Source organism: Macrosteles quadrilineatus, unplaced genomic scaffold, assembly GCF_028750875.1.
Source record: "Macrosteles quadrilineatus isolate MER2022 unplaced genomic scaffold, UCM_ALF_1.0 Scaffold_9__3_contigs__length_116548681, whole genome shotgun sequence".
NCBI classification, from domain to species: domain Eukaryota; kingdom Metazoa; phylum Arthropoda; class Insecta; order Hemiptera; family Cicadellidae; genus Macrosteles; species Macrosteles quadrilineatus.
The window spans coordinates 27,112,106-27,137,039 of NW_026542602.1; the positions used below are offsets into that span (position 1 = coordinate 27,112,106).

The 24,934-nt window shown below is 32.0% G+C and overlaps 1 protein-coding gene across 1 annotated transcript in view; it reads right to left on the bottom strand.

Moving 5' to 3' along the window:
- The window catches only part of LOC129004511 (uncharacterized), a 217,533-nt gene that overhangs the window by 187,751 nt on the left and 4,848 nt on the right, over positions 1 to 24,934 (bottom strand). The gene's annotated exons all lie outside the window — the stretch shown is intronic.

Here is a 24,934-nt window from a genome sequence, read left to right on the forward strand (position 1 = left end):
CGCATGATCGGACCATGGGAACGGGGTTTTACGGGGGGTTTTATGGGGTAAAAAAATGGTTTTTCTCATTTTTGACCCTCAAAACACAAAATTTCCTAATTTCTCTCTAGACCTTTTTAAAGAGCTTAAAAACAAATAATTTGGTATATCAAAGTGTTTTTGTACGGTTATTGGTAACGGAGAAAATTCTAAAAATTGTAAATGTGAAATTCCCATACTATTCTTATGGAGAATATTGTAAAATGTTGTAGTTTGCTTGTTTATGGATATATTTTGATCAAACCTGGCAAATTTATTTCTTTTATACTAAGCTATTAATATTTTACAAAAAGATACACTTTATTAGTTTCCTTGTTGCAGCAAACCTAGGTACTCACCTAATGTTATTTAAAAAGGTTTAGTTGAAAATGAATTCAGACAAATAGAAATTCGCTTAGTCGGCAGGTTTGCTGCGGCGGGGGTATTGTTGAAGACATGTTGTTTTAAACAAACCGATATTTTACAGCTGTTAGTAGCGTAACTGAACCATCGACCACAAAATTATAAATTTTAAGAAATTATAATTAAGAATTTAAATTCTGTGGTCGCTGAATTGAACGAAGGTATTTTACTCGTATATGCTAAAGTGATTATATATATTGGCAAAGGGTCTTATTGTTCATAAAAAAATAAAGGTGAATTAAAAATGTTTTTTTTTTAGTTTATTGTTGATCAACTACATCTAGGGACATATAAAATTAGACGTTGCTATACTGTCTTTCTTAATGAGAAATGGCTGCCAAAAGCACTTACTGTCGGGCATCTTTCAAATTTTTAGTCTGTGTCATTGAACTAATTTAAGAAGAGAAGGCTCGAAAATCAGTCAAATGGGTTTTCGCATGAGAAATAGTTATAACAACTCATAAAGCATTATTTTCACAGAAAATTGATTTTAAAGTGAATTTGTCTTAAATAATACGTAAATTCTTCCTTAACGTTTGCACTAGTGACTTCTCGATAGCCTTTAGTCTAGAACGCTGTGAGCAAGTCATCTCAGCGTAGTGAATGCTGGCCTAGACAATGCTAGAGGAAACACAGACACTTCCTAGTTCTTTGTCTATCACGATGTCAAGATCATAGCAACAGTATTGACAATAGATCAGATGGATTGATAAGATTAATTATCTTTTGTGTTGAGAAACATCTTTCTAATTAGGTTACCCTTTGTGCGTGAAGTTATCCTTCTATTAGATAGCTTGAAGATTACACATTTGGTTGTGTATCTTCTGGGTATTATTAGCGTGATCGTACAGAACTATTAAGTAAAGCAAACAATAATGAGAGAAAATAAAATGTCAACGGGATCATTTTAAATAATTGGAGTCGTGGACTACAGTATAATGCAGTACTTATGTGTTCTCCTTGAGCATTAGGAATTTAGTCAATGGTCCGGGCAAAAAAAAGCAGCTGTTCTTAGTCAGTAATAAAGGTACACATGTCCTTTTACTCCATTTTACACCCACTCTTGATTCATATTCAGCATAAAATACGCACCAGAGTGTGTATCGTCTTACAAATTTGAACTGAATTATTCGTAGCGTAACTTATAATTTGATATATTTTTGAACCTTCAAGTCTTGAAACAATCTTTTAATTTCACCTCTACATTTGTTTAGGCCTATACACCTTTAGTGCAGATACCATAAACCAGATCGAACGGAAGTTTCTCGACCAGCTACAGAAGTCCCGGTAGGTGTCGAACCGTAGTGCGTCATCAATAACTGATAACGGAGCAATAAAACGTGTTTGGGCATGTAATTAACGCTTCTACAGGGATACGTCTAATGGCTATAAACATAAAGCTGTAAACACTTAACACTAGGCGCGAGTTCTGTTAATGAGGTGATCTAGCAATAAATAGCCCAGTCGAAAATACCGGACAAATTAGACCACCTCGGAATGCCCTCGGAGTGTCAGTTTTAATTTGGACCTAATAAAATACAGTCATAAAACCAGATTAAAAACCCGTTCATTCTGCTTCTGAGGGTCGATTTTTCAAACCTTGTGTGTGTTCCGACTACGAACATAATGAGGGTTTAGTGAACACATTTTTCGCACTTGCTAATGTATGCACGAATACCAACACTAAGAAGGAATTCGTCCTTCATCGAATGTGCTAAACGCCCATTTCACTTATGCAAACCAGCAAAAAAGGTGCCAAATTCCGAACTTGAAATTCCAGCACTACACCTGCAGCGTGTAGAGATCAGGGATCTCTTATTTGGACTGATGGTTATCAGGCTGACTGGACCTAATCGATTACCTTTCAACGCATTATAGGCCTACTTTCCCGTTTATCAGTGTTCACAAGTCCAAATATAGTACATCAAAGTCTTGTTAATGTATAAAATATATTTATAGTTTATGATGTTAGCTTTACTGTCATAGTAGAATTCAATAAATGTATAAAGTAATTTTCATACAACTTTGGAGCATAACAACATAAGGTTTTTTAATAATAATAATAAAGTAGTACAAAAAATCTTATATTGAAATTTGATAATATCTTTTCAAAAACTAAACCAAACTATAGAAAAGAACGTACAATGGTATACAAAAATATTCGTATCAAAAATCTCAATGTCAAAATTAACTTAAAAATCATTACATTTCACGTTTTAGGAGGTTTTCATTTCTGGGATTTTATAGCTGGCCTACATAAATCTTGTAGATTATTGACGATTTATGCAAATGGCAAGAAATTTATGCCTAAAAGATATAGTTGGTAATAAAAACGGATACGAATGATAAGTGGTGATAAAATCGTCGTTTAAACAATATAGGTTGCATGGAATTTGAGCGCTCTCTTCTGAACAGAGAACTTACCATTTACTTGGTTTGTAAAGTAAGAGACAGCTTTTAGTAAATTAAGTCTCAAATATCCATCATAGTTAACACTGCCTTGGTCATCAGATTATAGGCCTAAAAATTAAGTCTCAAATATCCATCATAGTTAACACTGCCTTGGTCATCAGATTATAGGCCTAAAAATTAAGTCTCAAATATCCATCATAGTTAACACTGCCTTGGTCATCAGATTATAGGCCTAAAAATTAAGTCTCAAATATCCATCATAGTTCACACTGCATTGGTCATCAGATTATAGGCCTAAAAATTAAGTCTCAAATATCCATCATAGTTCACACTGCATTGGTCATCAGATTATAGGCCTAAAAATTAAGTCTCAAATATCCATCATAGTTAACACTGCCTTGGTCATCAGATTATAGGCCTAAAATTTTAATAGTTAACAAATATTGTGCAAAATAGGTTTACCAGTATTTAAAACTGATATGCGTAGCACACTTTTTATTAAACAAATGAGATTGAATACTGTATACTAAACCCTTTACAATGGAATGTTGGTAGACCTTCATTCTCAAACAACAAATTACTCAATTTTCCTCCGTGAAACCTGATAATTGGCGGTTTGGACCCGCTGTACTTCAAAGGCTTGTTTTGTAATAAATCTATTACACTTCAAACATCTGTTTTCTCGGGACTACCTAATGCATTTCATTGGTTTTGTTTATTTTAATTGACCAATTCAGTTTATATTTTCAAATTTTATTGTGTAGAAACCAATCAATTCGATTGCCATGGTAAACATTCGGTTCAGTATTCAAGCGTCGACCTTTCGTTTGGTGGTTAAAACCTACTGTATTTCAAAGACTTTGTTTGAGGAACATTTCAAAACCCTTTCGACACATCCTTACCTTTTACTACTGACATGTATTTCGGTTTGTATGATTTAATTTAATTGATTGACCGAACTTTATTCATAAAATTCTGTTAAGTAGTTAACAATAGGCCAGTTTTTACTATTAAATCACGAAGAACAGTATTGGGTGTTTTTCTTTTTGTTGTAGCTATTATTACAACACTTTGGTAAGTAGTTAAATCGACATTTCCAATTTAAATAGTTATGTGTTAAACATTTCTACCTAAGTAAGAAAATGCTTTGTTCTTAGATGCTATGCATGTATCAAGCTTAGTTTTGTGTCAATTAAGCAGTTTAGAATCTAAAAATCATGTCCTTTTAAAGATGCTAAATGCTTTTGCACAATTTGAGTACCAGGAAAATAAAGTGCCCTAAACATTTACAGTTTCATCTCAAGTCAAATAAGGATTACGAGACAAAGAGCTCTCCGACAACGCCGTGTTTGTGTAAGGATAAAACAAAGCGAGCAAGTTTACTTTTGGTAAGTGAGATAAGATATTAGACAGGCTACACGGGCCTTGTACCGCTTGTGGGAGAGCCTTCGTCAACAAATATCGACCCGGAGTCTCGTTCAATTGATCAAACACTTCAGATTCCGTGTGTCTGTGAGGTGAAGTGCTTAGTGCGGCGTTTGCTGTGTATAGTGTACGAGTGCTTAGAGTATAGCACGTCTACAACTAGCTTTGTTGAGTAGTTTATATCTGCTGTTTTATGTGTATCGGTGCTTGGTGCATGGCTATAAAATGCTTAGAAGTTGTGGTTTGAAGTGCATTGGTGCTTGCAAGCATGCCAAACCTGTAAACTGCTTGGTTGAACAAGACAAGAATTGGTTAAACAAGAAGTGTTATTTATGCTTAGTGTACGAATAGGCCTATAGTGTATTGGTGTGTATATATCTCACTTTGTTGAATACTGTTTGCGTTTAGTAGTGTATTGTGTGTGCTTGAAAGTATGGTTTATGTATAAACCGTTCTGGTGAGTAAAGTTTGATTTTGAGTGTTTTGAGTGCGTTTTGCAACTAGTTTATCTATTAGTGTGTTATTTGAATATTATGGCGTGTTTGTGCGTTTGTGTTGTGGTGTACAGCGGTACTACAGATCCATGAAGGGCTTTTTAGAGTACAAGTTTCATGATTAAAGTGCATTAATGTTTATTTATATACTGTCCTGTTTTGGGTGTGTTTGTTTTGTAAAGTGTATAAGCTTAAAGTGCACTGCGTTTCTGTGGACTGCTTTGTTGAGTATGTGTTTATTACGTTAAGCGTTTCTGTGAATACAGTGTGTATATGCGCAAACCTTATTCCTAGGTGTGAATTAGTATGTTTACCGTTTGATAGACATAGTACAAATTCGGAATTAAAATTGGTTAGACCAAATATTAGTATATTCACTAGGAGGGAAAGAGGCTCTTCTTGGTAAGCAAATGGCTAATGGATATAACCTTAGAATCAGAAGTTTGTTTAAATGTTATAATAAATAAATTAAATAATTAGTAAACTTATTAATCTATTTCTGAATGATCATATATATATATTAGCAGTTTAAAGCTTAAAATAATTAAATGAATCTGACAGGAAACAAACATTCGGTAACTAGAGTTTAATTAGCCGTCTAATGAATTCTATTTTGCACTAAATGTTTAGTTTTGGTTAGTGGTTATAACAAATTACAATAAACTCATTAACAAAAAAGCCTTCATTCCTATGAATCATGAATTTATTTTGTGTATCGGATCGTTTTTAATATAAAATTAAATCAAATTTACTTTAGATACACATAACAACGTAAAAAAATATAATACAGAAAAAAAATCTCATCAGTTTCAATCCTATCTTGTTTAATGGGATTTTCAAACAATGCTCTTATTTTTCATTGGAAATTTATATAATTAGCCACAACACGTTACAAAATGGGAAAACAATGAGTTTTGTCTCAACAATTGTGTATCGTATAATTTAAAGTTAAAATCTAACTTTAATCTGAAAACAAAGTTTATTGTGTTTTGCAAACTTTTATTAAACAAAAGGCTGCTTGTGATGGGATGGTTGAAATTAATATTAAAAAATCTCAAACCATCAGCTTAAACATTGATTTTTTAAATTCACGCAACGTGGCAATATACAAAACAAACCTGTAGCCCAATCCAATTAAAAAACTCTCTCTAATTACTTCGTATTCATATTTAAAATATGGATCAGCGTAGATTATGCGTTGGTGTATTTGGTTACGTATACATTGTTGTTTGTGGCTAGGATCTAAACACACTGGTGAGTAAGGACCACACTGACACACTGGCTGGCCACAAGACTCAGATCTGCATGGTTGTGTTAACTACACGTGCGGAATTGGGGTCTTCTAGTGTGAAAAACTTGCCTTGGACATTTCGGGCCACAGACCGCCCATACTACAACACCCTGGTGGAGCTAGTACTACACTGTCACACTGGCTGGCCACCAGACTCAGATCTGCATGTTTGTGTTATATACATGTGCGTAATTGGGATCTTCTAGTGTCCAAAACTTGTCCACCTCATTATAAAATCAAGCTGAGAATCCCACCCTTTTAGCGGACATAAATAAGTGGTATTTATTGTAAAGATAGTGTGACCTAGAATAGAAAGTGTATTTTGTATGTAAGTATAACTTTGATAGTGCAAATCTGTTATAAAGTTTATATTTTTTAATTTTTCAGAGGTTGGTCATTATTAACATTTTTTACCCAAAACACAGCCTATTTTTGGTTCAAGCTCTGATCAAGCATCTAAAAAACTGACTTGTTATGATTAAAAGGTGGTCACAATAACTATTCAGTGAAATAGCTTAAAAATAACATACTATACACGAGGTAAATCTTTTAAATGTTGCATTTCCCTTATTGAATCAGGGAATACAGCATATGGTTTTAAAAGTTTTGCTTTATTTACAGCTATAAACTTACAGTTATAAATAATTATTACAGCTATACAGTTTCCATTAATCCGTTTGTAATTCGGTATTCGGGGAAGGGAAATATAGATTTTAAAAAGGATTACAAATAATCCAATTATATTTTGTTTCTGTATCATAAAATGCTGATCGGATGGATTACGATGTTGGTGTCGGATCTCTACTGTAACTATTGCTGTAAAGTTAGATTTTTGACATATCTAATAAGTAAAGTTTACAAATTTAATTATAAATGGAATATCGTAAATAATATTAATGATAGACGAATAAATAATAAAAGGACTGTTTTGTTAAAATAACAATTAACGTGAATTCCTTCTAGAAAATTTTATTAAATATTTCTCACATCTACCGTTGCTTGGGTGGTTTGTATTTTAATAATATATCCCGGATTCATAAATGTATAGTATAATAATTAATATAGTATGACAAAGATTACTCACGATTCGAACTATCATTAAATGCAATAATACAATTAATTGCTTGTGTTTATGATCCCGAATTTAACTCATTCAATGTAATATTTTTTCGTTCTTTAAAACTGTCACCGAAAAAAATTATACGTTATGGCAATTTTCTAATGTTTGGGAGTGAATTATATTTTAGAAAATTTCATTTATCTCAAATGTTCACGCAATCCAATATCCATAATTTAAAGCCAATAAATTAAGTGTCGAGACTAGTTTTATGATAGCTCATCTTAAAAGATCGTGGCAGTAAAATTGTGCATTTATAGAACTATATAGGAAAGAATGACATGGAAATGTGCACAAACGACCATAAACAGAGGAATGACTCCCACCACATTGCAAGGTCGTGATTTTACTAGACATTCAACTGTATCATAAAATAACCTGTAAATTCACCTTAGGTGAGATCAGCCCTGAAGGTTTGGCTTACAACATCAAACCTTTCAGAATATGCTATAGACATATGACCCTCTTAGCTCGAGAATATAATAATAGAATAGAATATAAGAAATATAAGAAGATAGAAGAGAAATACAAGAAATATAGAAGAGAATATAAGAAACCTTGTATTTATGAAAGGTGTGAGACGAAATGTATAAAATGAACGCTTTATATTAGAATTGGTAGATCACAAAATAGAAAATATTTTTGAGTATTTTAAGGCAATCCATAGTGTTTACAAAATATATTATACATTAAATATATTGCTAAATCAACAAATAAAATAAATGTTAAAGTTATAATTTTTCCTTAAAATTATAAAAATATATTGATCATTTACGCCATATTAAAAGTTTCTGTTGGGGGATGGCCAATAAACTAACGCCAAAAGCTGTATAATAAAAACTGTATTAAAACTGTCTTGATGCAATTCTGGAACCTTGGAAGAAACTCTTCGTATAGCTATTAATTTTATTGCCAAAGAAGTTATGCAATTGTGTTATAGTATGATTTAATTTAATTGAATTCAATATGAACAAAAACTATATAATACCCTATAGTGAATGATCTTGCACGTTACCCGGGTATTATGACAGTCTATCTAAAATGTTGTGAATTTGATGAATGATCGTTATGCTTCAGGAACTAAAAGTATTAATAATTTTATCAGTGTTATTATAAATGCATGGTTAACAAATAAGTTTCATAATAAATCCATATTGTTTTGTATTTTCTTTATTATAAACGTTTAGTTAACATTTATTACTTTTTCTTCTATGCATTTTTTTTATATTCTAGCTAAAGAATCAGGTGATCTTCTTCAGTATCAAAGCTGAAATAATTACAGGATCGGGTATTTCTCCGAATCGCATTCTTTTTAACGCATATATTGCTTCGAAGAAAGAAATTTATTTGAAGATAACATTCCGACAATGTGATTCTGATCAGTACCTTGTAAGGTTAGATCTTGAAACTTTTTAGAGTAATACCATGGTCCAAACAAAGGTAGCAGATACAATAGATAAAGAGTGTAACGAGTCTCTGTCGCCCAGTTAAGTCTCTATCAAGAGTCTCCCATATATCCGCACCATCAGTTAGGTCTGCTATGTCTATATTTGCATACAGATCGACGATAAACTCTCGTCTTTACCTGTCGGCCATCTTTGTGATCTCCTCGTCAGTGATGTGGGTGTCCGTTGTGATGGAACTGCCAGAGTTGATATTTACATACAACAGTGGCTCCCTAAATGCTGACAACGCAACTTGTGATCATCGCTACCGCCTGTGTGACAAGAGTTTAGGTTGTAAATCTAGAGGTTTCAGGGACGAGTCTGAATTCGTTGGCTAGGAATTTGTTTATACACTTAAAAATTATTTGCCACTAGAATCAAAAATAAATGTTGAGTTTATACTTCATTCTGAACGATAGAATCAAGTCACTTATATTAATTAATTTGGAAAAATACAGTAAAATGAAAATAACTTCAATGAAACTGTGTTTTATACGCCATTGACATTTTGTATTTTCTTAGTTTTTAGTAAAGAAACTGTTCAAATTCTTGACTGTTGCTATCTGATGTTTACCCTTTTTAAGATAGGGTCATTTAATGATAGCCAAATAACAAACAAATGTTGTACTATAACAATTGTTTGCCCAGATAAGCGATCAACTAACTCAGGCAATACACTGCATAATGACAGGTTTCAGGATATTCAGCGTGCTTCATATGTCAACCTGCATGTAAGTGAAACTATGATTGTAGAATAGAATGAGGTACATAATATAGCTTTTTAACTGACTATGGGAAGCTGGTCTTAGTCAGAACAATGAATTAAAGCTTGAGCCACGAGTAAGGTAGATTCAGTTTCGAATCATCAAAAAGCTACATTTCCCCACATTCTGTTAACTTATGTGTATCATTGATCGTTAATTCCTCAGCTAAGAAATGTGCAATGAAAGCTGAACCTACATATAATCTCTTCACATATTGATATGTTTGTAAGAGTACATTCTCTAGAACCATATCTTGCTTGTTTTTATATCGTAAGCGTGCATTCATGCACATGCTGCTTATTATGAGGAACGTTGTTGCTTACATTTTCAGTTCTCAAAATTAGTTTAAGTACCTTTAAACTATAAAATCCATTGGTATTTACTTTGTTCACAAATTTATTCTGAATGTCGTTACTTAATTTATTACGAGCCGATTTTGAGATACACAATTTATGTTGTTCCCCAATGACAAAATGTTACCAAAACACTCGCGTCAAAGCAACTGACCTGTTTAACTTCAATTCAAAGTAAACCGCACTGTGGGTCAAACCGTGATGGAGATCTGACCTATTTGTTGGCTGGGCAGAGACACAGCTATGGATTGTTTTACTGTAGGGTGGCCGTCTATCAAACATTTATTGCATCTAACTAGACGTACCTTAATCACAAAGAGTTTTAAAATATGAAAATTTTACAGATTATATAAAACATGTGACCATTCTTTTATTATTTATCGTACCATCACATTATTGATGAAACCACATACATTTCTTTTCGTTTACAACATGGTTACAAAGTATAAGAAATAACAAAGGGCACGTGCACAGATTCAGCTTTTCAATAGCGTACCTCCTAAGCGTAAAGGAATGCACGTTGAAAGGATTTTACCTTACAAGATTACTTCGTAGGTGAAAACATTTTCCATTTAATAAGAACATCATATGATAATATCATATGATAATAAAAATAAATATTATAATGAAAATAGCACGAATAATCCACTTGCTAGGGGGGTTCCCGTGTGCATTTTATGTATAGAAAAACACCCTAAGGGATCATGTAGGTACTATGTGGGTTATCATTTTTCACGTGGGTGCCAGCTTGGCAGAGTGGGCATAACCTCAGAATCCGCCATTTTAAAAATGGCGGCGGCATTTATTACATGAAACTCATTGGGATCTTATATCTCGAAAACGGTAATATATAGCGAGTTACTTTTAATACAAAAAATGTTGCTTACACAATAAGGAACAACTTTTGTATTCACAAAAATGCCCTAAATATAACTATTTAGGAGTAGTTGAGCAATTTATGTTAATTTGACCTATACATTTTTACTCTGTTTGACAAAAAATTCTAATTTCTTAAAAACCCCGTTTTTTTTAATTTGGCACATAGCACTAATTGTTCTTTACATCTAAGGTCTAAATACCCCCACCGAATCAAACCTGCAGACTAAGCAAACATTTACCTTGCTGCATTTCCGTTGCCAAAAAATCTAATAATTATAAAAAATCTGTTATTTTGTAATTTGGCACTGAGTACTAATTTTTCTTCGCATTTAAGGTAAAAAAACCTGCAAAAAGCACTCGAGAAGCTTCTGGCAGATATATAAGTTATTAAAATAATATAAAACATTTTTAAATTATTTTTTTTGTTATTAAATGACGCATACAAATATAAAAATAAATATAATCCTTTCTATATAATGCATTTGTATTATTACAAATAATAATACATCTTCGGATGTAATAGAAATTATTATTATAATTCATAACATTTATTATTAAAACGGCGATGGAGCGGGAACGAGACCGGCGGCAAAGTTGGTGCATCGGCCAAGCATTGACGTCTTGTTAACACAACCAGTACCTTGACATTGTCCTTGGTGGTAGGCTGCTTTGGACTGATTGTATTGATATTGAACTAGTTTTGTGGATCATAAAATTTGAGCGCAGTTATTGGATCTAAATTATAAGTCTTATAAGGAATAAGATCTGTTCCCTTTTATAGTCATCAGAAAAATGAAACTGTTCACAATATACTTGTGAGCATTGCGGCAAAGAGTAACCACCATCACTGTGTCCAAAACTCAAAGGATCGAGTTGAAAAACGTGTTCTTCCATGCAATGGATTTGGATGTATGTACAGTAAAAAGCACGTAAGATAGGCTGTCTAGTAGCTCTACCAGACAGAATTTCTTCACGAACAAAGGATGCAGTTCTTTAAGAGTATTCGTTGTACAGTGACAGTGTACTTATATCCAGTGTCTTAGATCATTCATAGTTTCACACTGAGTATCCTTTTTTTAATGTGAACTAGATACTTCACTGTGTTTTTCAAACTTTATTCTATCTCTTCCTCCCCATCTTTTCCAAAGTCCATTAGCAAAGTACTTGGATTACATTTTAGGGTAGCATACTTTGTTCCAAATTTGCTGGCAAAGTCACAGCCCGTTAAAATATGGAGTGCTGGGAGAACTGAGCAAAGGTTACTTCCAAGCCTGTTTGCTACAATGTGAACTAGTACATATCATGAAGTTCTGGCTGTACCAAGTCGCATCCACAATTCCTGCAAACCTTCCGAAGAGAATCCATTCATAAAGTGTAAAGCCAACACTACGACATCTGTATCCAAAGACAGAACTACGACTTCATTTGATAACTCGAGCAAAAATGATCCAATTTTAATGAAATTTATCACAAACGTGTAAACCTACGTTTTCAGACGAATTCGGACTATTAAACCAGCACGATCGGATTATGGGAACGGGGGTTTATGGGGAGTTTTGTGGGGTAAAAATGGATTTTTCCGATTTTCAACCCTAAAAACACGAAATTTTATAATGAACGAAACCATTTTGTAGACCTCAAAAAAGAAATAACTTTGTATATTGAAGCGTTGTATGCCCAAAGGTTACGGAGATAATTTAAAAAATTTTAAATTTAAAATTCCCATGTTATTCTTATCGAGAATAAATAAACTGTTTTAGTTTGCTTGTTTATGGATATATTATAGTCAAATTTCAAAATTTTGTTTCATTCATAGTAAGCTATCATTATTTCAATAAAACTATATCAAAAACACCTCAATACCTTCCCTGAAGCAACAAACTTAAGTACTCATTACAAATCAATGTCATTTAAATAGGAAATCAATCTGTCAATTTTAATATTTTAGTAGAAATGCAGCAGGTAAATGTGTGCTGATTCTGCAGGTTTGCTGCGACGGGGGTATTTAGACCTTAGATGTAAAGAACAATTAGTGCTATGTGCCAAATTTAAAAAACTGTTTTTTTTAAAGATATTAGAATTTTTTTTGTCTAACAGAGTAAAAATGTATAGGTCAAATTAACATAAATTGCTCAACTACTCCTAAATAGTTATATTTAGGGCATTTTTGTAAATACAAAAGTTGTTCCTTATTGTGTAAGCAACATTTTTTGTATTAAAAGTAACTCGCTATATATTACCGTTTTTGAGATATAAGCTCCCAACGAGTTTCATGTAATAAATGCCGCCGCCATTTTTAAAATGGCGGATTCTGAGGTTATGCCCACTCTGCCAAGCTGGCACCCACGTGAAAAATGATAACCCACATAGTACCTACATGATCCCTTAGGGTGTTTTTCTATACATAAAATGCACACGGGAACCCCCCTAGCAAGTGGATTAGAAGGTTTGTGTTAATACAATTAATAGATTAATAATGCTCCTAAAGTACAATTTCCAAAATATGTCGATTAATACATGCCACCTAGTGTCGCTTACCAACCAGGCTACAATATTATGAAGATAGTGTCCATCCAATATTAATTTGTTCTTTTGTTTACAATTTGACTGTGGTTCAAAAATCAACATATAGTTATCAGTTGTTAAATTACAATTCACATTTAAAATCTTTATAAAGCAAGCTGGTCAGCAGTACCTGGAACTTTTAAAACTACATGTATCAATTTGTACATACTTTTTTAATTGCCATTTTACCGTGCGCTGGATCATGAACTGAAATGAAACCACGATCTCGAATGTTGGTAAAGTGGGTCGGGAGAAAATAAGCATTACAAAGAAATCAATATATATAGAATAAATAAATATAAAGAATACATATAAATAATAAGTCAAACAATAATTAAATAATTTATAAAATTAAATAAATAAAAAACTTGAAAACAGAAGAATTTCACCCAAGAAAAATTACTATGCAGTTATCCACAAGAATCCAATTTTTTTTACAATAATACAAACAATGGTGTTTTTTAATGATACCTTCTAACAATACTGCCTCTGTGAACAATACAATTAGTCAAATCTACCTAGCAAGGAGACACGCGCACCCTTTGAAACTTAGGACATCCAAAAACATGACAAACATTTTTCTACCGCTATAAATCTAAAGCACAACGCTGGATGAATGTTAGTTATAAATCTTAGCGGCGACGTTGTCCAGACAAACATGGGCTTCTACTTTGTCTCTCGCTCGTGCGACTGTTTATATCGCGCACCTCGCCTTCAGAAAATTATCATTTTGATAGAAATAATACGTTTGTAGCCTTGGACCAAACATTTAACTATAATGTTATATGACACATAAGTGAACTTATTTTTGTTTGTGTTAGTGGTTTAGAACTATGTGATATATGACAATTACTAAACAAATTCATTTAAATACCCTACAGATAGAGTGAGAAGTGTGTTCTTGTAGGGAAAACTCCATGTTCAAATCCCGTGAATCATCAATAGCAATGCACTATGTCACTATTCTCTAGCCCGAGTCTTTAAGTGCGACTTAAAGGAGACAAAATTGTTCTGGGTTAGGTTAGCCCAGAGTTTTTATTTTTGATTGTTTTGTCCACAATGTTGACATTCTTAAAGGAGATGAAAGAGAGAGATATTCAACCGCTTTTTGGGAAAATGGTCCAAACCCATATGTTTCGTGGTGTGTCGAGATTCGAACCCGTCCCTCCTGCACCCACACGCTGACCACTAGGCTAGCAACACACAATTTGTTGTTAAACCTAATGGTTAGCGTACCTTCACTTTTTTTTCTTTTTACACTTTTTATTATTTAATAACAAATGTAAAAAATCAAATAATAAATCTTATCTTTCTACAATGTTTATCATTTAATAACAAATGTAAAAATATAAAATAATAAAAGTATGATATAAATAAATCCCTCCAATAATATAAGTGGTAATATAGTAAATATCTTGTACATTTTCATTTCTATCCTTTCCAAATCTTTCTTTGAAATAGTGTAAAGTTGGTTTCTTTTGATACTGTGACACTCTTTTTAAAACGTGAAAAAAGCTATCAATAATTCAGGAAATATATTTTTAAGACCAGAGGATATAAGAGTCTGGTTTACATAAAAATAATTGTTTAAAGCAAAAAGTTGACTTTTTATGTTAATTTGATGAATGTTTGTAACTCTTTGATAATTTTATAAGAAATTGGTGGTGATACGGTTTAATGTGGTCAATATGCTCATTGCAAGAGACAAATCGAGGAAATTTATTAAAACATAAAACGATAAGAAGGAATTTAAACTTTGAAAAACAAATTTTCTTTGTGATTAACAAACTAAATATATTTCGCCAATACTCTAAACACTGTGGCGGCAATACTAAAAACTAAAATTTATTTAAAATCATATTTAAAAAAAAATATATTTAAAAAGGGAATACGACAAATCTGACATCTTTATTGAATAATTTTACTTTAAGTTTTAGACATGGAATAAGAACAATGTAAAATCGCTCATCCTGCAGTGTTAGCTGAATAATATGACACATATTTGCTTTAACTAGCTAAGTACTAAAACTACTTGAAATAATCGTATTTGCAGGAATATACGGCAAACGTAAAATTGAATTACTACTCAAACCGAATATCAATGGCAGGCATGTTAACTACCTTTGTATCAAAGATTACCTATCTCGTCAATCAATAACAATTACCATTGACAACGGTGGTAATACCTATTGATTTCTCGTTAACAGTTTGCGTTGACAAGGCAGGCAATCAATCTTCCATGAAGCGATGCCACTAAAAAGCTTTTAATTGTTTCTTCATTTTGCCTTTAAATTGCGTCTTTTTTCTCATTACAGCATTAGGCTTCAGAAAAATAATGCTAACAATGAATAATAGGTTTATGCAGTTACAGTTAGATTTTTACGGTTATCAATTTAATAATCGATAACTGTTTGATGATTGTAACAATATTAATATCTGTTGTGTTTGAATTGTCCTAGCTGTTAGAAGTAGGTAAAGTGGATTTTGTAGTTGAAAATCTTAAATGCCGGAAAAGAGTAGTTTTATAATCATATTTAATTTTACAGAAACATTTAAGGTCCTTATGCTTGTTCTGCTTTTTTCTTTCAAGTATATTCTATATTGGCCAACATTTTTTTTATGACGAAAATGAATAATGTGTGTTTTATCTTAAGACCCTAATGAAAAGGTGTTCTGCATGATCCCTTAATAGATAGGTAGATAGATAGATTCTTCATAAAGAAAACATATATTTGAACTGGTTGAGCCATGAAATCAGCTTATTAGACACAATATTGGGTATGTTGCTGATCTATAGTGTGATCTGTATATATATATCTTATAGTGGTTAGCGAGCGTCTAGGACTTATATTTATTAGGACTTATTTATTAGCGCCCGAAGTGGGATAGGCTTGATTCGCGTCACATCCACATAGATATGAGTATTTTGGAAAGCCTTACTTTGAAACGTCAGTATTTCTTCCACAAACTACGCCCCTGCCATTGAGAATATAAAAATAATATATGTAAAGTCTGACTTACAAATACGAAAAAAGTGTAAAAAACATAAAATTCGATGAAGTTTTAGGAAGTGTAGTAAAGATTTTGAAAAATTTCTTTGAAAAACAAGTAATAAACAACACTGTCCGTAACTTATTTAACAAAGTCTAAGTTCAGTCAAAAAAGTTTTGAATTAATTAAACTTCATTTTAGTCTCAAAAGTAAAAATGATTTTACAAATACCAAGTTCCAATATTTGGCTAATTAGCTGCTTACTTCATCATAAAAACTGTTCTGAGAATAGTTGTAAAGTAAACTTTGTGTGAGTGCCAAAACTCAAACCAGATTTGATTTTGAATAATTATTGTAAACTAATTTTATCATATAACTGAATCCATGTTAGATTCCATCAACATCTGGAATATTTTAAGTATGAGAGTATGGCTTTGGTGTTTATTACGAAATAAGATAACATTTATAACGGCATTTTAATAAATCTTAAGCCATTATTTAAGGAGCCATTCAAGGTAATTACGAGATTTAAGAGTCGCCGGAATATAGCAACCTGTGATTGGAGGCAATTTAAATTATATTTTCAGAAATACAAGAAAACTTTGTATAATCAAAAAAGTTAAAGTTGATTGTTAGAATCTCCACAACAAAAAATACATTTTAGTATTTTGAATTAAAATAAGTAGGTTCACATACACATGAAAACAGGGGTTAAGCGAACTGAAATGGGTTTTATTCCAATTCCGAAATGTAACATCAGAGACTCGTCGTCGTATTAATTGTTACCAACACATCTTTAAGCCAAATGATTTTTTTATAATAAAATTGCATAAGATACTTAGGTATGTGTATAGAACATCACATTTCATTCCAAAATGAAGCGAAAAGTAAACGAATAAACGGTTTTTACTTTCACTAAATATAGTCCACATTTGGTTTTAGAAGCGGAATATCGTGCCAGCAATTCTTGGCACCTGTCAACAAGGACTATATACACGATTTACTCTACATATTTCTTGATATTTCATATTAACATTGCAATTAATGCTTGTGGAAATGAGTGGAATGAGTCCAATAAACACGTATGAGTTTCTTACATATTTTCCAAGCATCTAATTACTGGCAGACATTTGGCCTCAACATGTGGCTCGTCATCACACCTACCAAGTTTATGAGACTATATATAATGTTTGTTTACCCTGAGAGACAGCCGCTTATTTAGACCCATCAACCTGACACCTGGAGTAAGTTACAGCTTGCCCAAAGGCGCCGTGCCTAGGGGTGTGGACTGCGAAGGCTCAAAATTGTGGGGTTTTTAAACTCACAGCCTGATAACAAATGGTTTTACATATACATTCTTAAATTTAGTAAACAAATGTAATCTAAATTTGGTTCAACTTTATTGTATATTGTATTTTAGTTGGTAAGTTTGTTTACATGAATGATTTCTTGTAAAATGGACTGAATGTAGACTGTAAAATAGACTGAATAAACGGTTAAACGTATGCTAAAATGATTAAAATGAGTAGACGTCGTAAATTAGTAATTTTTCTAAGGAGGTTGGTGCTTTTTTTTACCTTGCTTTGTCCGTACAAATAGGCCGCAGTGGGCTGTTTGTGCAACGATTTTCTATAAACCATAGTCAATGGTGGAATGTAACCAGTAAAGCAAGGGATGACTGTTAGAGTACGAGGAGAAATTGTGCTGATAAAGTAGGGACAGGATTCGAACCCATGACACCGTCGTGACGCTACCGACTGAGCCACCGACTCACCATCATGTGCTTCATCATCATCTAATTATAATTTTCTTATGATGCAATATATTGTATTATAATGACAATTCTGAATGTTATGTTAAATTAAGATATAACAACGGACTTCTGAAGTATATTAAGTCCAAATAAATAAAGAGTCTGCGATCACGATATGTGTTAGCTTTGTTAATAATAATAGTTTAAGGAGAAGAGTAGGACCGATTTATCTCAATTAAAAAACGAAATATTTATATATGTATATATATATATTCAGTATAAAGCCTTAAAGTAAGTATCCTGTAACAAATAAGCACTATATTTTTCTAACGGGTTTACAAAGAGCAGATAACAGTATTTGAGCTTGGAGAGCTTAAGCCTTGGAACTTTTACCGAACATACAACTTTATCTGAGAGATTTACTATTTCTCATGATTTAGCGCTCGCTAATCGTTAATCTTCTTTGGCAGTAAAGCATGATATGATCTGAAACAGACACTCAGGAGAACAAGGATTATTTTATTTTACACCAGTGAATTACTTTTATTACAATTCTTTTTCAACATTTAACGGATTATATCAAATGGGATTTAAATCAAATTAACACCCAAATATTTACTGCAAAGTGTGCCTATATTAATGTGTAATGCCCCCACCACAGAAAATCATTGGATTTTCACTCTAATATTTCCTTTAGCAAATAGGATTTATTCTTTAATTAAAAAAATTGAGTTTAATTAATACATAGGCTTAATGCAATAAGGGATGTTAACAAGAGGGGTTTTTAGCAACATGAAAAAGCTTGGTGTAAAATAAATAAATTTACAAAATTTTTTTAAAATCTATAACTCAGCAAAGTACAGCAGTTTAATACTTATCCATATGAACAGCAATTTATAATGTTTATGGAATTTGCTCCGAAACTAGTTAGAGTACAAGAGCGCTAAAAGAGTACAAAGTTTATTTCTTTTTTAAGCTCTACAAAAGAGGCTAGGAAAAAATTGCAAAATTTAATGTTTTGTGAGTCAAAATAGAAAAACCCAATTTTACCTTTAACAACCCCCATGAACCCTATTCCCACAATCCGACCAAGCTGGTTCGCGAACTCGGTTGTATAAACGCATATTATTGTACCAATTTCATCAAAATCAAATGATTTTTACTTGAGTTATCGTGCTAACGGACACATCTGTTATGTGAATTTGAACGGATGGTGTTTTTGGCCTATGGGAAGAAGAATTAAAGTGGTTCCGAGTCTAGGTTTACAGTCATGAGGCATACAGTAATAAGTTCCCTATCTATATGGGAAATCTGCTTAAAAAGGAAAATACTTAGGTTTAATGCTTTAAAATTAAATCAATTACAAGTTGTATATAAGTTGATATTTAATAACTCTTAGCTTGTTCGATTTAATAAGCTTTAATACCAACAATACTTTTACGTGAACAATAAAATTATATTTTTTTATTCAATTTTTTAAGTGAACACTCTTTTAAACCCCCTATATTTCAACCACGGATAATTAACTCTAACTCTAATTAATTAATATGTAGTAACGCTTTTATTAAGATGTTTTGTTTGTTTTGTTTACGATATTCCATTCAACTGTTAAACATATAATATTTAAGAACATTCCCTTAATTACAAAAATGGTTTAGTTAATAGGCATTGCAGCGGACTGTATTTTTCCTATAAAAACGTTGTTTGGTTTAATTTCTTTAAAAAATGTCTTAGTATTATGGAAAGTGTGGATATACATATACAAATTATTCCTGATTATGGGGTTTGCATGGAAGGAATGAATGTACTGTTCAAACAAAAGAACGATTATAAATCAAATAATGTATTATTATCTCTCTCCGTATAGGATAGAAATACATGATGTTTCACATTTCAGGGGGTTTCACTTGCATGCGAACTACAATGCAGTATATTTATCATAGGGGCTTACGTTTCACAAAATATGTTCTTTTTTTAAAGGGAGAGTTATAGTATGGTATAGTTATTATAGTTATAGTTATTATGAGTTATAGTTATGGAGTAGCAACCGTTTGTAAATTTAATTGACTCATTTGGATCTCGTTTTAACTAATGTGACATCTAACTAAATACCCCCGCCGCAGCAAACCTGCCGATTACGCGAATTTCCATTTGTCTGAAATGATTTTCAGTTAAATAGCCTATATATTTGAATAACATTAGGTTTAACGAGTACCTAGGTTTGCTGCTTCAAGGAAACTAATAAAGTGTGTTTTTGAGTAAAATATTGATAGCTTAGTACAAAATAAATAAATTTGCCAAGTTTGATCAAAATATATCCATAAACAAGCAAACTACACAACATTTGACAATATTCTCCATAAGAATAACATGGGAATTTTAAATTTACAATTTTTTTTAATTTTCTCCTTTACTAATAATCGAACAAAAATACTTTTATATACTAAATTATTTGTTTTTTTAAGCTCTTTAAAAAAGTCTAAAGAGAAATCGGGAAATTTTGTGTTTTGAGGGTCAAAAGTGAGAAAACCCAATTTTTACCCCATAAAACCCCCCGTAAAGCCCCGTTCCCATGGTCCGATCGTGCTGGTTCGCGAACTCATTCAAGTTTATCCCGCTTTACACCTTTAAACCAAATTTCATCAAAATCGGACAAAAATTACTCAAGTTATCGCGTTCACGGACGTATATATATATATATATATATATATATATAAGTCTATATATATATATACATATATAAAAATTTGAACGAATGGTGTTTTTGGCCTCTGGGGACATCAAAATGAAAAAGTAAATCGGTCCCGGGTCTAGGTCTTACCGTGCCACCTACGGTAATAGCTACTTCCCTATAGGGAAATTCGCTAATAACTAAAAAAACTTGTCCAAATTTACAATTTTAACTTTAATCAACAAGACATTGACGTAAAATACCTCTGATGAAAGTACAAAAGTTCACGGTAGAGAGACTGGCGGTGGACGCAGGCCAAAGCGCTAGTTCATTGATCCTAAGGGTCCAATATTTTCTGATTTGTGAGCGTTTAACCATCTTTATGGCACTGGTTTTTGGACTTTCTACTGCAGGATGGTGACAGTATGAAGCATGTTAGGGTAAAAGCCTACTAGTAACATTATTCATATGTTTAATGAAGCTTTGCTGATAGGGATATTCCTAAAAGTGACATAGTCGCATCGTAAACTTTACAGTTATAGCTACTTTCTTATAAATTTATTCGAAAAATAATTTTTAGGCACTACTCTCAAACAGTGCGAAACATCTTTCATGAAGCTATTTTCCTGTTCAACATTGGTATTTAATTATTTAAAAAAATGTGTAAATAAAAAAAATCATTTATTAACATAAAGAGTAGGCCTATTGTAAGAGATCCAGTAAGACCACTATGATATATTATTGATATAAATGATATAATAAATGACGTTGGCAACTTATCATTTTGTAAGCAAAAAAGAGTAAGGTGCTGTAATCACATTCAACTTTGCTTAATTTTTAAGCCTTATGCGTTTGTTCCAGACCTTAACTTATAAGGTTCTTAGGATTATTAATGTGTGAAAGACAATCATTGTAAAATTTTTACAGCCAATAATAAGGACAAAGGATAGTAACAAAGGAGTTGACTACTAAAAGCTAGTGAAAGTTAATATAGTCTTAGAACTATATTTACAGTTGGTAGTAACTTAATTAAGATATTCATCGATTTAAGTTAATGGAAGTTTAGCATTTCACTCAGTAAAAATATGTTAGCAAAAGATCTAATACACACATTCAACAAAGTTTAAAAGAGATCCAATTTGTAACATTTACATACTTTGTTCGACCAAAAAGATGCCATTGCTCTAACAAGTGTCCTCTAAGTTTCTCTTGGTTATAAAGTTGGCGTATTTGACATTAACAAGTAATTCACATCAGCGCACTTTTTAAGGACTCAATTCAACCACGTCCATTTTCTTCTAAGACTGGTAAAAACTTTAACCTTACTTGATACTTGAATACTACTTTGGTGCCCGAAAAAATCGGAATAGATTGCGTAAGATATAAATACTAAATTGGTATTCGATGTCTTCTAACAATTAAACGTTGAAATAAGCTCTAACCAACGAACGCACTTGGCTCAAACTGGCAATGTAAAACGGGACGTTAAAAGCAGTTCTAGGAGTGCAAAAACTGGACGCGAGAAGAAACGTCAAAGTGTCTAAGACTGCATGTTAGGACAAGAAAACCCTGTTTGATGAGGCTCCCTTGACATGCAGTGTTAATTGAGGAAATCTTTTTGCTTGTATGTCATGCCTAGGTAGACACACTGAATGACATTAGCGTACCCACATAATTGACATTTTAATTAGTAAATTAATGAGAACAACTTTTCTTTATGGTATGTTATACTAGAGTATTTGCTGAACAAGTCTCACTTATAAGATGAATAAACGTTTTAATGCTGCTTTTAGTTGTATCGGTAAAGGATAGTACTTAAAATTGTTGAATTTAACATGAAATTGTCTTTCTAATTCGCTAAAAATGACAGTTGTATTGAATTACAAAAAAAAGAAGCAACAACGAACATCAACAAATGTATTGATTAACTGTTAAAACAATAAAACATATATAATATTATTAAAGGTCATATTACAAAAAATGTTTTAAAACTTGCAGGTTTGGTAATAAATAGCGAAACAGTTTTGTTAGAAGTTTGTTCAAACCTATTTCAGCATCGTGTGGTTCAGAAACCGATTATAATTTAACTGGGTGGTTTATAAGATTAATCCTGATTTGAAAACCATCAACGGGTAATATCACTTCAAATAAATAATATTAGTTGTAAGCATGATAGACTTTTGCAATATTCACATTGTATTGAATTTGAGATCTTAGAACTGTAAGGCCATAGCAGTTGTTATAACATAAATTATATGAATCCGTGTTGCTTTAAAGTTCAGGTAGTTAAATCAATTTCAAAATGTAATATTATCAGCTCTTTGCACTAAACAAAAACTAATCAGTGTATTAATGCATACCAAACGTACAATTAATAGCCTTATTAGCCATCAATATTATACTGTATAATACATACAGGGCCAAATTAATTGCCTGATTTATTTACTGTGTCCCAGTTTAGACACTTATTATTCAATAGCCTTTTGATTAACGAATACTGCCTAAACCATCAATATACTTACTCAACCTCTTGAAGTGCAGTTTTAATGAAAGTTAAGTTCAATTAATGCCTTTTAATATAAAAAAATCGAAGTATTATTGCTTTTGGTAATGTTACAGAAGCAGTTAAATAATTATTTACAGCGCTCTTATTTTCCAACCAAATAGCTGTTCTTTTGGTTATTCTTGGATCACTAGATTTTTTAAATCCTGGGTATAAAACCTGCTATCCTACATAAAACACTTTACTCTTTGATCAACATAAAAAATGAACCCCTCCAACTTCGACGTTTCTGAAAAACTGTTCTCGAGAGGGTTGGTTATGGTTTTATGGCTCAAGCATTATTCTTTAAACATAAATAAAAAATGAGTGTCAAAACTGCAACGAAGTAAACAGTTCCGACCTATAGAAAGCAAAATGGTAAATAGTTTTATATGCCACCAATTTGTTTCTACAAATGTAAGGAAGCTGAAATGTTTGAAACCTTTTTTAAACGTATACTTTATACATTGTGCAAAGTTTCCAAGTGGTCGGTGAATAAATGGGTTATTGATATAAAATCCAACTTACAGACCTCTTTGTGGGACACCCTAAACATCTTTATGGTCCTATATCATAGGCATTTATCATAAAGCTAAGCAGATATGTTTTAAATTAAAACAAAACCTTGTGAAAGTTATGGCTTTATAGAGACACACCAGTTTGTGATACAACAGTGCCGGAAATCGTGTAAACAAGTGTAATCGGTTTGTTAGTTATTTAATCCGCCTCAGAACAACTATCATAAACGATCAACTACACCATTGAATCATTGTGGCCAGCTAATTAAATTTTATGACCTAAGGTTATTTGACTGCTGCTACACAGCGAGTGATTTCGTGTTTACTGTTCTTTCAGTTTGTTTATTGGACTGAAAACCAATTAGTTTATTATTAAATACAATGTACATCAAAGATATTGTATATATTTTAAATATATATCAATTTTTAAATTAGGAGGACACTTTCCTTAGATATAGTGTTAGTTAGTAATAGCATTGACTCTATATTAGTCAGTGGTTATAGGTATAAGCCCATGTTTCTTATGATCCAATATTTCACCAATTTGTTTTAAATTAATAAGAAATAAGTTTGATTGACAACGAAGAATCTGCTCGTAAAATTAAGTTTTTTTTAGTAGATAAGATATAAAAGTAAACATTTTCGTTGAAATTAGGTGTACAAATGATATTATAAGGAATTTTTGTTTGAACAAAAAAAAATTAAGAAATAAAATAATTTGTATACAACAGTAGCATAGTAGTATGCTCCTTAACAATAATACTACGAATCGTGTGAACAAATTTCATTTCAATCATATTACTTATTAGTACACTATTCATTCATAAATTTCATTGAATGAAAATAAAATCAAAATATTAGTGTACATCCAAAAAAATATGAGTCATAAACATCTCAGTAGATGATGATCCAGGAAGACTGGCGTGGACAGGAAAGTGAAAGAGGGTTGAGAGAAAAATGATTGATTGCTGATTGGATGATTACTCTCGATATTGAAAACTTAACGTAAAAACCCGAACCTCTTGTCTAGCAAGTGATCGCTTGAATTGATCATCAATCTTTTCATCCACGATTTAAGACCCTGAAGAAAGTTGATCTTGAAAAATTATGCTGTATGTTCTCACTCTTGACTAGTAAGTTGATATTACCAGAGGGCTTAAGTAAGCAACAATAATTAATTGTCTGTGTAGGCTGGTGTTTACAGTGATCGCCTTCAATTCAAATCTAACGGCCACTAGTTCGATTTTAAGCATGATCGATTCTGGGCAATAAA